Below are 15,503 nucleotides of genomic sequence, written 5' to 3'. Positions count from 1 at the left end.
ACTTGACGAGTGCGAGGTTGTCTGGGTACGAGTTGACGTTGTTGGCAAGCCACGTTCAAATAAAACGTTGTAATGTTCTGAACCCGGCAACTTTGCTACCAATTAGCACAGAGTCAGATGAAGTAGCAGAACATGATTGCTACTTGAGGACTGAAGAGGAAACGAAAGGTCGAGTAGACCTTAAAAACACCCCATTGGAAGACCCGGATGGTACTTTGTATGTGGATGGGTCATGTTTTAAGTTGCCGAATGGTGATGTGACTACTGCTTATGCTGTTGTAACGTTGAATACTGTTGTTGAGACTGCAAGGTTGAATCAGAATTCTGCCCAAGCCGCAGAATTAATTGCTCTTACTAGAGCATGTGTGTTAGCAAAAGGGAAACGTGTGAATGTGTTCACCGACAGCCAATACGCTTTTGGCGTCGCGCACAGTTTTGGACGATTGTGGAGAGAGAGAGGTTTCTTGACGTCGCACGGTACGAAGATTCAGCATGGCCAGTTGGTGAATGATCTTTTGGATGCATTGACTTTGCCTACGCAAGTTGCGATTGTTAAATGTAGTGCGCATCGTAAGGTGACGGATGATGTTGGTCGTGGTAATGCGTTTGCGGATGAGGTTGCTAAGGAGACTGCCCGGAACCTTAGCACTCGAATGTATGTGACGAGTTCGGTTAGGTGGCCTGCAGAATCGAGTATGTGTGAAGACACTATTGAAAGCGTGAAGACAATTCAGAATGAGGCCACCGAGACTGAAAAGGCGAAGTGGAAAGAAAGTACGGGAAAGTTGGATGCGAGTGGTTGTTGGATTGATTTGTCAGATCAGAAAAGATGGTTGTTGCCCGATGCGTATGTGCTGGCCGTTGTGACAATGGCGCATGGGTTAGCACATATTAGCGCGAAAGGTATTTGTAAGTTGTTGTCGCCTGTGTGGAAGAATGATGGCATCACGAAGTGTGCTGAACGTCTGGTGAAGAATTGTATGGTGTGTATGATGTACAATCCTGGCAAAGGAACCCCAACTCCTCCTGGCAGTTTTGCTCCTCCTTCGTATCCCTTTGAGGTGATTCAATTGGACTTCATCCATATGGAGCGATGCAACAACCTGAAATACGTTTTAGTTGTGGTTTGCGCATTCTCCCGATGGATCGAGGCCTATCCTCTTAAAGACAATACTGCTTTGTCTACTGCGAAAATCCTACTGAAGGAATATTTTCCTCGGTATGGAATGCCTAGAGTCGTGTGGTCAGATAACGGAAGTGAGTTTGTTGGAAGTGTAATGAAGAGTGTGTGTAAGGGCCTTGGAATTAATCAAAAATTCCATAGCGCCAATCATCCCCAGTCAGCTGGATTGGTTGAAGGGTACAACGGCACCCTTAAGCTAAAGCTAGCGAAGATTCAGGCTACGACTGGTCTTTCGTGGCCTGACGCTTTACCTTTAGCATTACTGTCAACTAGGGCGACTGTACACTCCCGAGTAGGGCTTAGTCCCTATGAAATAGTGTTCGGCCGTCCCGCGAATGTGTGGGGGGTTCCTAGACCAGGAATGTTTTCTGATCTTGAGTATCCTATGCTGATTGATTATCTACATGACTTGACTGCTAAACTGAGGTTAATTCACCAACAGGTTTACAACGCATTGCCGACGCAGACGGAGGGTCCAGGCCACCAGCTCCAGCCCGGAGACTGGGTGGTGACAAGAAACTTTTCACGTAAAAACAATCTGGACCCGAGGTTCACCGGACCTTACCAAGTGCTCCTGGCCACGAGGACTGCCGTTCGTCTCGAGGGACGTAAGAATTGGGTGCATGCCACGCACACCAAGAGAGTCCCCATTCCTTTGCCGGCAGACCCGTGGGTAAGGAGAGGCATTGCGTCTACAGAAACAGAAACATTGCCGGCGTTCGTACCTTTTAGCGACGCACAGCCTGTTGGAGAATCCTCAGCGCAGCAGAAAGGCACTGTTGAACAATTGTCGTCAAAAGACTCAAGACCAGAACAATCAACTGATCAGCAGGACGCTGTCTCCTCAACGGATCCTTTGTTCGACGAGCAGACACGTCCTGGGAAACACCGATACTCTTTGCGACCTCGCACTAAGGACAAATAAAATATTCTGCTTTGCTGAATTGACAACTGCATTATCCCATTTTCCGTGATCAGTTTTGAACATTCATATCACTGTGATTTTTTTGTATATTTATATATATATATATTAAGCTTCCTTCCTTGTATCTTTTTGCTTCCACAGCTGAGAGACTTTGTGCTTGCATATACATATTGTATATTGAAGGCCGTAGGGCCGCGCGTGTACTTCCTTCTGGATAGTAGGTCTTGACGCTAGGTTAAAGGCCGTCGGTTCCTGGGAACTCCTAGGGATTGACTATTGCTACACAGAACGAAGTGCGTCAAGAAACGTTGCGGACGGTCGTAGGGAATGGCATTCTCGAAGCTGAATGATTTGGAAGAAGCTCAAGTCCACAGATTCAAGCTGCAGCAACTTAGTCGTACCAAATGTTTTATATTCCAACTGTTTGTATTGTTTTTGACTGTTTCTGCATTATTGGCGGGTGGGGTGTATTACACGATGTCTTACTTCTTACCTGCTACACCTACTCCTACTCCTTACCCTAATCTTACCTCTACTGTTTCTCCTCATTCCTTTCACATGTTACCGGAACACGAGCAGGCTAGACGTGTAGAATTCCGCAACAATTCCTTTATTCAGCTCCTTCATCAGCATCAGTTAGTGGTTAACACTACTAATTGTTGGGTGTGTGGGTTGATGCCACATACTACGGATAAGGGAATTCCATATCTGGTGTTACCGTATAGTTCCCAAGGGTCAGCTCGAGCATTTCAAACAATGTTTCGAAGCGCACTGGGTTTCCACCCCATTCGAGAACCACGTTCCCCCTACTCTGGTCCTACCTCGTATCAAAAACCTTTGTCGATAGCAATAGAGGATTTAGATAGTGATATCTATGATCCTTCGCTTATTCCCGAAGAAGAGGTACAAGCCTATAGAGTACTAAGTAGAGGTGAATATAGTGTGTTCAGCAGCGAAAAACAGCTTAAAAACTCGCCTCCAATATGGGTCGTACCCCACACTGGCAATTTTTGTATCATGGGTCGTGGCCGAAGATCGCAAGCCCGGCTTGGAGCAAGTGCTTGCACTGAAAATTACATTCTGCCGATGTCCTCGTCCCCTGTGTTTCTGGCTGCCAAGGGTACCTACTTTATCTGCTATGATCGTGCATATGCATGGTTGCCCGCTGACTTCATGGGCTCATGCTTCATTGCAAATCTGTTGCCTCCGACGTTCACTGTGGATGCCGATTATCACAAGACTAGAGTTGTACGAGGCGTAATTAGCGAAGAGGACACTGCCGGTCAAGAGGCAGGAGACTTTTTCAAGGGTTTCCTCCCGTTTTGGGGACCTATGGCTAATAGTAGGAACCTGAGACAGTTGACTCGAGTGGTAGAATCGACAGCTAATATTACTGCCAGTGCCCTTGGTAATATCACCACAGAACTTCAGGCGGAGAGACTTATGACGTTACAAAACCGTATGGTTTTAGATGTCATTTTAGCAGATCGAGGTGGGGTATGTAAGGTGATCCATTCGAGTTGCTGCATTTTTATTCCAGATAATGCTCCTACCGTTTATCAAGCCATCTCGAGGTTGCATAAGATCTCCGAATCCATACACGTGGATGTAGGGGATTGGACGCTGCTAGGATGGTTTTGGGGCCTGATGTCGACTTGGGGTTGGAAGATTCTGATGATCATCGGGGTTGTTGTAGTGTTCCTGTTCACGTGTTGCCTTTGTGTGCAGTGTGGTCCTGCCTTATGTGGCCTCTGTGCTACAACGTGTATGAGGCAGCCGCCTGTTACCAATGGGACTCGATTGGACAGGGCTATGCTACAGCAACATCTCGATGGTCTGATGAATATCGAGTATGATTCCGACTAGTGCTTGCCTACATGAGGGCAAAAGGAGCGTCTGAGGTTCCGTGACAATTGTAAGTGTTGCATTTGACTCGCACGAATATGGTCGAGTCTGGTATCTATGAACCGCAAATGACGAGTTTAGTAAATGGGCGCAGTTTCGCTGTGCTAACTTAAACCGTTCGTTTGTTATGTGGGTTTTTCATCTGTACCCACGGGTTCCATCTTAGATACGGCATCCATTTTGTCTCTTGCCCTCAAGTAGCCAGCGAACGGACGCTGTCCGCTTCGCGACCCTGGGACTCTCAAGATATTTGCGGAAGACACATGTCCTTTGTAAACGTCTTTATGACGAGGGGGATGTTACTGTAAGGCAGGTGGCGCCGCTCAAGGCTCATCTTGCTGCACGGACTTATTGCCTCAGCCGTGCATCTCATTAGGCACGTCCCTTTGATGCCTGTATCTCGTGCTTCTCGATACCTCCCCTTTTACACCCTTTCCGATCTCCCCACTGTCTCCGTCTTCCCCCGCACCTGTCTTTGTTCCTACTTCGATCTGTTTTACTACCGATTGGAATTTGCTAATGGTGGGAAGATGGGTTTTTACAGTTGGGGACCGCCAAATGTTTCCGCACTTATGTTCCGGAGCTCATGTGTTTCAAAGTGACCAAAGCGACCCCTCTGGGGGATGATGGTGGGAACCGGGTTGTAAACTTTTGTGTATCATGTTGTCTTATGGGTAAAAACTGTATAAAAGGAGCGATCCACAGAACCAATTTGAAGCAGTCTCCCCAAGTTGCACGTGTGTTGCTTGTCGTGACTTCTGTGTTCCCTGCAGTAAATAAACCTCGAATCTTTGACGCCGAAGGAAGTGTCCCGTGTCTCTGTGATTCGTACGCCGGAGCAGGTTACCCACGAAGGTTTCAGGTGTTGTGCCCTGGCACCGCTGGGTCTTAAAGAACCCAGTCCTTCACCCAGCGGTAGTGGCCGCCATCTTGGATTGGGCCGGTTCGCCCGACCCCACCCACGCCACTCCCCCCACGCTGCTCCTCTATTTAGGAGCATCTCACAGTCTCCCCAGCGATTGCGAGCAGCCCGGTGGCAGTGGGCTAGCAAGCAGGAGCTGTGGGCTGCGATTGTGTATTTTAGCTATCTTTTAGCGCGTTGTCACGCTGATTAAAAGCGCTGACACGCGTTCGTTTTTAAATTGCTTTTCTGTGTCTAACCTGCACTGAAATTTAACAGGTACCTCCTAACCCTCACTTTGCCTTCCAGGGACACAGCGGGGCTGGCTGGCAGCTTTTTCCATCTTAGGCGCCCAGCGGTAGTGGCCGCCATCTTGGATTGGGCCAGTTCGCCCGACCCCACCCACGCCACTCCCCCCACGCTGCTCCTCTATTTAAACGTTCCCCATGTGTCAGCGCAGCGGACGAGCGCAGCGGGCGCGCCGTAGGCTCGCCGGAGTCAAGCCAGAGTCCTGCCCGTCTGCGCCCGTCCGCGGCAGGCCGGGGCTAGGGGCACCCCCCCTTGCCCATTACCCTTTATATTCATCCTCCTTCCTTCTCTCGCTATGGTCTCCTGGTACCGTCAGCCCGTCCACATCCGCACTACTGGCTCAGCTAGGTCTACTATGCCGTTCTCCTTTCTCACCCCCTTCCATTATCCCTGTCTGCCCTTCCCCCCCTCCGTCCGCTTCATGTACTCCGGCCTTTAACACCACGGCCACGCTACTAAACACCCGATCTGCTGTTAGCCATCAGTACGAACTATACGATTATATCGACACTCATAAACCAGATCTCCTGTTCTTAACGGAGACCTGGTTTAAGGCTGACTCCCTGCCCAACGTTTTAGCCGCACTTCCCCCTGGCTACTCGGCTCTTCGAGCAGACCGGCCAGAGGGCAGGAGAGGCGGTGGAGTGGCCCTGATAGCCCGCACTGACCTTCAGTTTCAGACTCTTCCCTCCCCCCCCATCCCCGAAGTGGACTACCTGGTCATCCGCTCCAACTCCCAATCCTCCCCTTTAACCTCTGTTCTAATTTATCGTCCCCCTCATCCCTCTCCCACTTTTGTCTCTAACCTCCAGGACATACTGGCAACGCTGGTAGTGAATAACTCTTCAGTGCTAGTCTTAGGTGACCTAAACTTCTGGCCTAATGACCCTGCCGAGAGTCCCTTGTCCAAAGATTTCACCGACCTTATGCTCAGTCTTAATTTCACTCCTCACATCCACAGCCCCACTCACGTTCAAGGCCACTCACTCGATCAGGTTTGGACCTTGAACATCCCTACTACTCCCCCCACCATTTCCCCTTGTCCCTGGTCTGATCATTTTTTAATTTCTTTTTCCCTTGCCTTAGCCCCCATTATCAAGCCTCCACTCCCTAAGAACACCTGGGCCAGAAAATGGGGCAAAGTCGATTTGCCATCCTTCTGCTCTTCGCTAGCCAGCACCAGCCCTGACCTCTCAGGCCTCGCCGCCCCTGTCCAACTGGACACCATTAACAACTGGTTGACCCATGCGGGCGACGCCTTCGCCCCCCTTAGATGTATTACGGTCAAGCGAGCCCACGCCGCCAACCGGTGGTTCACTCCCACTCTTAAGGAGAAAAAGCTGGCCGCACGTAGGGCAGAACGAGCATGGAGAAAAGCATACTGTCCCTCTCTAAAAACCATCTATCTCTCTGTGCTCAAGGAATATAAGCAGAGCATCCTTGATGCCAAGACCTTATTCTATTCTAATAGAATATTGTCAGCAGAGTCACAGTCGAAGGAAATTTTCGCAACAGTGCACGAGCTCGCATCATCTAACAGAGTCTCGGCCTCTATTCCACCCTCTCAATCTCTCTGTGACTCGCTCAACGACTTCTTTGTGGACAAGGTGATAAAGATTAAGGCCAATATCCCTCCCCCATCCCCTACTTTCACCAATCCTTCCCCCCCCCGCTTCCTCCAAACTCACCTCCATCCCCCCCTTGACCACAGTCACGCTTCTCCCCCTGCTTCACAGGGTGAAATCAGGTTCCCCCCTAGATTTCGCCCCCGCCCACATCTTGAGAGAAATCTTCCTAACATGCCCATCCCCACCCCTCACACTTCTAAATGATTCCCTCAGTAATGGAGTGGTTCCCGCCCCCCCACAAATTTGCAGCCGTTATTCCCATTCTAAAAAAGGCTGGTGCGGACCCTTCATCCCCTTCCAACTATCGTCCCATCTCCCTCCTTCCCTACCTGGGAAAGGTTCTAGAAACCCACGTCACCGCCACTCTGAGCTCCCACGTGGAAATCAACCACTGCCTTTCCCCTCGGCAGGCGGGCTTTCGCCCCCTCCATTCCACGGAAAAGGTAGTGGTCTCAGTTATGGACAGCCTACGCGAGGGCATCGACACCAATCTCCCTCAGGCCCTCATTCTTTTAGATCTGTCCGCCGCTTTTGACACGGTGGACCATTCCACCTTACTTACCCGTGTCAAGGCGGCGGGCATAGAGGGTCTAGCCTTCGCTTGGCTTGAGTCCTTTCTAAGCGGCAGAGCTCAGGCAGTCCATCTTACCGGTTTCACTGCGGCCTCCCACAAGGTGACGTGTGGGGTCCCCCAGGGTTCCTCACTCTCCCCCCTTTTGTTTAACTTATACATTTTCCCCCTCATTTTTATGTTACAGCAGCTCGAGGTCACGGTGTACAATTACGCCGACGACCTCCAGCTTATTTTCAACCTTTCTCATTCCCCTTCATCCTTCCAGAATGTCCAATCTGTCATGTTGTTCATTCAGGATTGGATGAACTGCAACCACCTCAAACTCAATCCGGACAAGACTGAACTAGTCTTGACCGGAGGTGGTTGCAGTCCTTGGTCCCCTTCTCACTGGCCCTCCCCACTCGGTGCTCCCCCACTCCCGGTCCCCAAAGTCAAAACCCTTGGTATCTTCCTTAATCCCTCACTTTCTGTTCACTCACAGGTTAGTTCTGTTGTCTCCTCTTGTTTTTTCTCCCTCAGAACCATCAGGAAGATCTCTCGGCTCTTTTCACTCCCCGCCCTAAAGATCATAGTGCTGGCAATGGTGTTGTCGCGCCTCGACTACGGCAACATCATTTACAATGGCGCGCCTGCCTACGCCATTCACCGGCTGCAACTAGTGCAGAACCAGGCGGCCCGACTTATCTATGGCCTGCCTAAATATCATCGGGCCACCCCTTTACTGCAGGCACTGCACTGGCTGCCGGTGAAAGAGCGGGCCCTGTTCAAGCTTGGGTGCCTCACCTTTCAGGCTAGAATGGGCACTGCACCAGAGTTCATCTGCTCGGCTATCAAGCCTTACACCCCAGGGAGAGAGCTTCGCTCCTCTCACCTGGCCCTCTTAACTGTCCCCCGATTCAAAAAGAAAAAGGCTGGCGGCACCAAGTTTTCTGTTCTGGCCCCTGTGTTTTGGAACTCCCTGCCCGCGGCACTCCGCACAACACCCTCCTACACTGAATTTAGGAAAAACCTCAAAACCTTCCTTTTTTCTCGTGCTTTTGTTGCCTAATTTCTCCTCGTTTGCCATCCCCTCGCAATCTGAAGCGCCATGAAACCGCATGGTATAAGTGCGCTATATAAATGTTTTTAAATTCAAAATAAATTCAAATTCAAATAACATACAATTGTTATTAATAGTGGCAATTTTCTACCAATACCTCACAAAAATGTACCCACTTGAAATGTGTAGATGTAGGCAGACGTCTTAACATGTTCTAAAATGTTGTCTTGTTCCTATTTTATTTATTAAAGGCACCTTAAGACTGAGAGAGAAGGCATACAGACAGGCAAGCGAAGGGAGGAGGTGCAATGTAGGCTTAATTTATTTACTGACATACAAGGCTACAAATCCTGTAGTGAACGTAAATGCATACATTTTAGGCATAAATCTCGTATGAGATCGAAGATTCAGCATTTCCTACTTCCCCTTACTTTATAAACTTTTTGTTCACATACCATGCAGTGTCTTCAAAGAACCCATGATCCAAAATGTAGCTGTGTGCCTTACTCATCAAACTACAACCCTGTCGCAGCTGTGGTCTGAAATGACCAGACACTTCCTCAAATGCAGCAAAAAAAATTATGTTTGTTACTTTGTGCCGCACTATTTAATATATCACGTATGTCTCTTTACACATGTCCTCTCAAACCGCTGACCCCTAGATTCCAGCAGTGATTTCTCCGGTTGCTAAGAGGCGCTTTTACAAGCCTTTGCCCAGTCTACGGACGCTCAAAGCCTCACATGTGTCTGTTACATCATGCCTGCTTGGCACATTCAAATAGAATAAATGCTGGCTCTTGGCACAGTATGGTGTGTCTGCCTGCGCTAAACATATGCCCTCACTACTCAGTGCCCATATGGCACTGGAAGAGCGAATCTTTACATCAGGGAGTGTCAGGCCACAGATAGGCAAGGGATGGTGTCTCCATGACCATGAAACAGTATTTCACAGAAAAGCTCTGTCTGCTGACTCAGCACCATTAACCAACTCGCCGTCATCCCCTTTTCTGTTGCTACTGGGCACATGAAGGGGGTATTAGGTGCCTCTTTATTAACAGCCTCTTTATTAACATTTTGAGCGACACGGCCTTTCAAACTTTGCATTCACCTTTAAATCACTGGGCGTGGGCCGTTCGAAATTATGTTGTCAAACAAACAGTGGACAAGAAAGCCTAGATATTGTGCGTCACAATAACATCTCAAAGGAGTGGTGAACCTTTCACCTTTGACAGACACATTGTTTGTTCTTGCAGACGCACATCCAATAATTCCTTTCACAATTACAGCTGCTTAGGCAGCTACTGCTACGCTAACGAGTTCTATTCACTGCGGTACACAACTAAAACACAGGCACAAATGGCACTCTATTAAAAAGGTGCTTATTTCTGTACACTCGCCCCTAAACCATAACTGAGGAACTTGTATTCTCTCTAGGACTGTGACCTCCGAGCAGACACCATCCCTGGGCGCTCCTGTCCCTGAAGAGGTCACACAGAGCGCCAGCCACCACCTCAGAGCGCTTGTCATGTGCTGTATCACGACTGACTGACTTATGAACGCAGGGCAAAAAAACAAAATAATTACCAGTGCTGTGCACCTCGACTTTATATTCAGCCTAAATAATGAAATATAATGGAAGGCTCCTTACATTTTATCTGCAGGTGGCATATGCCCCGGATATAATATTGGCCGAACAAGCAGTGCTCCGAGCTTGACCCCAGGCATCTACTGCATAATTACAGTGACTCACGAGGAGGGCCGCGCAGCTCAGAGGGACAGGCAGCAAGGGAGAGAGGGGCACAAGAGAGGGGCACAGGAGAGGGCAGGAGAAAGAGTGGTAAGACCACGGCACTCTTAAGGAGGGAGCAGGGGAAGCTAGCAGCACGGCAGCCACCGAGCCCAACTTCGCAAGGTCACCATTCATTGCAGTGCTTGGCTTTGCGGTTCTAATAAATCAGTGTTGTCAGGTGAGCCTCCATCGAGGCAAGTAGGCAACAAGCACTAGCGTGACTGCAAATAAAATAAAAAACTTACCGGGTCCGCGATGGCTGCTGCATCTGCTCCGGGGTCCTGACCGTTGGCGCCTGAGGAACAGCCGTGTCTCCGTCACTGCTGGCAACACCTCGCTCTGAGCCAATCCGAATGACTAAGGGCAATGTTACGCTCTGCCCATTAGGAGACCAAGGTTTGAGCCTTTGCTCAACCCTCGCTCTCCTAAAGGGCATGCACAGACACTAGAGCGCATGAGTGGGCACGGAGGAAAATTCGACCTCCGTCCCCACTCATGCACACTTGTGCTGCTGCCTACTGCCCAACAATCATGTCAGTCAACATGTCGTGGACCGCCCACCCCTTCAGACTCTGAAGGGGTGGGTGGTCTGACGTCATGCTGACTGACATGATTGTCAGTTCAACCTCGGCGTCTTTCAACTTGAGTAACCTGAGAGTTTACTTAAGTTCAAACTGACGCCGAGGGAGCTGCGTGTGCGGGCGGCTTGTGGGGCAACGCCCCAGCGCCCTTAATGCACGCACCGCCACTGATTCTATCTCACACCTTGAAACGGGCCCAATTAACAAACCAATTGATTGAATTAGGCCTGGCGGCTGACACTTGTTTTTACCTTGGTCTGCGACTGCCAAAGTGTCCAGTCTGCTGACTCCTTCACACTCTGTCACAGACAATGTCGAGGAGTCGGTCCAAGTGGAGTCACCAAACTAACCTGCAGTGCTGTGGGTAAGCACACTGCCGGCACTACTGTCATAAATGTTCATTGAAATTGATCATATCTCTGAACAGCACACAGAGCTAATATGGCATCATACGCGGGAAGCAGTGTGTCTCAGTTACACACCACAACTCCATTACCAGCCTTCCTGCCTGGAGACAGTCTGCCACGCCCTTTCCTAACTCGCCACAGGGTGGGTCCCATCCCACCTTGTGACAAGCTGGGAAAGGGAGGGGTGACAATGCTTTCTCTCCACTCCCTGATTGACGTGCAGGATTAACTCTACAGGGCGTCAATCTGAAATGCCTGGGGCGAACTTTAACTCCTCGTCATTAGGGGGTAGAGTCTATGCATGGATGCTTAGTCTTTGGCAAGCTGATGACCTCACAGGCCTCAGGGCTGTGAAATTGTCAGCACAGGAAAAAAACTTAGGGGCATATTCACAAGGAGCTATCGCTGTATTAATGGCACATTTGCACTGCCAAAGTCGTGATAAATTTACCCCACCATTCATAAGCTGGTGCTAACACCCCACAGCTCCAGTTTTCAGTCGATAGCAGCCGCAAAAAACATTACTACAGAGGACCCCCGCAACTATCACTAATGAGATGCAGAGTAGGCTTGCCCGTGACAAAAGCTGCAACAACACCACAGCTCAACATTCACAACAACCAGCCAGATCGGCGATAAGTACACAAAACACGCAAAAAGGCGCATTAGCAGAAGGAAATTTACACCTGCCATGACCTGGTGTAAAGTCGGACAGCAGCCTGCACCACAATAGGGAGCCCAGCCCAGGGCCACACCTGAAGTCAAACAGAAGCCATGGAGCTACTGTTCATGCAGCTCGGACACCCAAGAGGGCCACAACACCCACCCGGCACCCTTCAGCCCCGGACCACCACAGAGGCAGCGAAGATAAAGACAGCGGCCCCCCAGGAAACGCACCTGCCTCACAGGCACAACTTCTGACAATGTCACTGTCCACTACATGCTGAAAGGGACAACCATCCTACGCATCCTGGATGTCATCGCCCAACAGGCCAATGGCACCAACACAGCGGACAACCAACATCCCACCCCACACCAAGCTGCTGGCCATGCTGCACCTGTTGGACCCTGGCACACCCCAACCAACACCCGCCAGAGTCGGTGGAGTCTCACAGACATCCACATCCAAGTCCCCCATACCTGTCATGGACATCACCATCACCCTGGCACCCCAGGCCCCATACAGCCAAAACAATGCGCATGAACCGATGGGGACCAAGCAAGGACCATACGCCTTAGCCGGATGCACGCACGTGTTGATGGGCAATCCACTGCACACATGTCCCTCCTGTGCCCTCTGGTGACACAGTGCACAATCAGCGCAACAGGGAGCACATGTCACACATCTATGAGCAGCCAACATCAAAACACCTTTGGACCTTCACCAAATACACAGCCAGTGTGCATAATCCCTTCACCTTCCGACATTTCATCAGCAACCAGCCTTCCCAGGATGGAACCCAGGGAAATGCACTACTCCTTGGCAAGTTCCCAATTAACACCCCACTCACCTCAACTCCACAACCATGCAATACACAAATCTGGCAATGCACACATTACAAGTTCACAACCAACATGCACAACAACATGCCCACCCAACAGACACGATTCAACTACTTACCATGTTAACCTGGGCACGTCGTGAACATGACCAATCAACATCATGGCAACTCAGCCACACAAAGGACGAATATGGGGAGAGGAGGCAAGCAGACCTGTGTGAAGGATGCAGTAGAGCCATGATTGGGAAAGTACACAATGCTAAGAGTGGAAGCGGAGGGCTGGACATACCGCTGTCTGCAGAACACACCCATATCCATGGTGACATACACCTCTGGTGTATGGAGTGTAGTGGACAGAGGACGCAACCATGTCATCCCAGCGAGTGGGGGTTCGTGCGGAAATGTTGCCTGTTGCGCCTCCGTAAGCATGAGCAGAGTGGGATGGGCCGCCGTACGCCAGGCCAGCGTAGGGGTGTGAATAAAAAGCACGTAGCCCTGGGCGTGGTCCTTTTCCAGAAAGCACAACATCTCAGCCAGTGCGGCGCCTCCTACCCTGCCACGAGGCTGACGCCATCCTCGTTAGCAGAGTAGCCTGAGGTCCTGTGCGCCTGCCGTACCCCATCCCGCTGGAGCACGAATCCGTCAGGGCCGACCCTGCGCAGCCAGGCCACACTGAGCAGCAACAGACACTGGCGTGTGTCAAGGAGGGCCCACCACGTGCGATACGCTACTCCTGAGGTAGTTATCACACCTTCTTGTGAATATACCCCTTGGTCTTTGGGCTCGCCCGGGGGAGCAACCTGCCTGTGAAAGCTCATGAGTCAGTCATGTGTTCTACTTTCACCACAACGTTCCATGCAACAACGCGGATAGTGCCCCAAGTTGTAATTAACTAAAATGTTTATTAAAACATATTTTAGCATCACTATGGTTGCAATGTTTTTACCCTAAATGTAAAGTGGACAGATCCCTGACGCCCTTGACCAGAAACTGTTTTTTCATTATCATACTTATCCAAAGAAAGGGACAGACAACAAGTGAAAGTCAGAGCAAAGCAAGAGCAAAAAAGGAAGAAATGAAGAAACAACAAGAAAGAAATAAAATACAGGAAAACTGTTACAAAGGCCGAACATGGGATGAAAAACAACAAGACCACAAGTAAAAGATAGAAAGCAAGAGTAAGAAAGGCAGAAATGGTGAAACAACAAGAAAAAATTCATGAGAACAGCTACAAAGAACGAAATAGGGATAAAAAAAACTGCAAGCATCGAATAAAGAAATCGGAAGTGTAGGGCAGTGGATGAAAGATGCATCTGTGTGGGGCAGAAATCACGTACAGATTATCCAGTAGACATACGTTTCAAGCAAGGGCTTCTGAGAATGTAATTAGATGTTGCAGTCCTTGTTTTTTCTGTTTTAAACGTTATTTCAGCACTAAGAGCTAAGCAAATGCGTCCATGGCTAATTGACTAGTGAATCTAAGGCGTTTGCAAGTATGCATTAGCGAAAATGTGCTATGACGACATTGCCTGAGGTGTAAACTCCCCATCAGACCTCTGTGAAGTTTTCACACTGTGTTCACCTGATGTGGCCTGCGGACCTGAGACATTGTTCTGCATCGCTCAGCTCTTACAATACAGAGCTAATGTTCTTTGAGCGGAGTATCATGTTTGTCTTTTCGTTACCTGAAGGCATCTCAAGCTGTGAACCACGGAAATTTGAAGTCCGCTTTGATGGGTCGTCAAGAGTTCACAAGCAGTGGCGAGAACGCTGCTTGAAGTGCATGTCATGTAGGACAGCTCTGCCCCCTTGGCTTTGCTCTTTCATGCTTTCTTTAGCTGCTGACCGAAAATTCCTTTTAGGCAAATATTTACGTCAAGGACAGTTCCTGTTTAGGTTCTGAAAATAGAGCTACCACGTGAACGTGGTTTACTGTTATTATGCTAGGAACATGATGCAAAAGATGAAAACACACTTAAGTCCCTGTTTTAATAAGTACATCTATTTTCCGTTTGTACTTTTATTTATAGCAAAACAATAAGCACAAGTATAGACGAATATTTTGGGATTCATGCTTTCTCCTAGTTGATTAATTTAGAAACCATATTGAAGGAGATATAATCAGGACAACTAGAAATTTCAGCAAGGTAGGACCACAATTTGTGGCAGGGTTTGCTTAGTTATGAGACAAGACTATGCAAATTATGTGGCATAATGTGACACATTTTTTGATAGCATGATGTTAATATTTTCTCATGTTTATACATTTGAACAGTCTAGACAAAGGTTTCACCTCAGTAGTAATAGTGTAAAACCAAATTACAATTAGCAACTAAAACAGTCAACCTTTGCGGTGTGCCTCCCACCACCAAGCAACATGTGTCGCTGTAGTGTCTTGCAATATTTTATGACTGAACTCTTTTGGCTCCTAACGGACTTTGTGGAGCTGTGAAATAGGTGTCAGAGCTTAATGCCTTGAAAGCTTGCTTTATAATTTTGAGTTCGCAGTTACACGCAGCTAAATAACGGTGTGTAACACTAAGCTCCATGTGTGGCGTAGTCGTTGGCAGGTACAAAGGCTGGGGAAGACACTTGGAATGGAGACAAGATAGGGGATAAGTTACCAGAAGCACAGCCATGCGCTCCCAAAGAGTTTGCTTTGGTCGAAGTAAACGTTTGAGCGTGCCACATGTTTCGCTGTCGAAGAACGGAATCGACGCTTCATGCAAGTTGAGTCATAGCGCAACTCCAGCCAATGCA

General features: G+C 49.0%; 1 protein-coding gene across 3 annotated transcripts in view; it reads right to left on the bottom strand.

The window, feature by feature from the left end:
* The window catches only part of LIPC (lipase C, hepatic type), a 607,669-nt gene that overhangs the window by 466,173 nt on the left and 125,993 nt on the right, over nt 1–15,503 (bottom strand). The gene's annotated exons all lie outside the window — the stretch shown is intronic.

This window comes from Lissotriton vulgaris, chromosome 2_2 (genome assembly GCF_964263255.1).
Source record: "Lissotriton vulgaris chromosome 2_2, aLisVul1.2, whole genome shotgun sequence".
NCBI classification, from domain to species: Eukaryota; Metazoa; Chordata; class Amphibia; order Caudata; family Salamandridae; genus Lissotriton; species Lissotriton vulgaris.
Note: the sequence above shows the minus strand (reverse complement) of the source record. Positions and strands in the feature narration are given on the sequence as shown.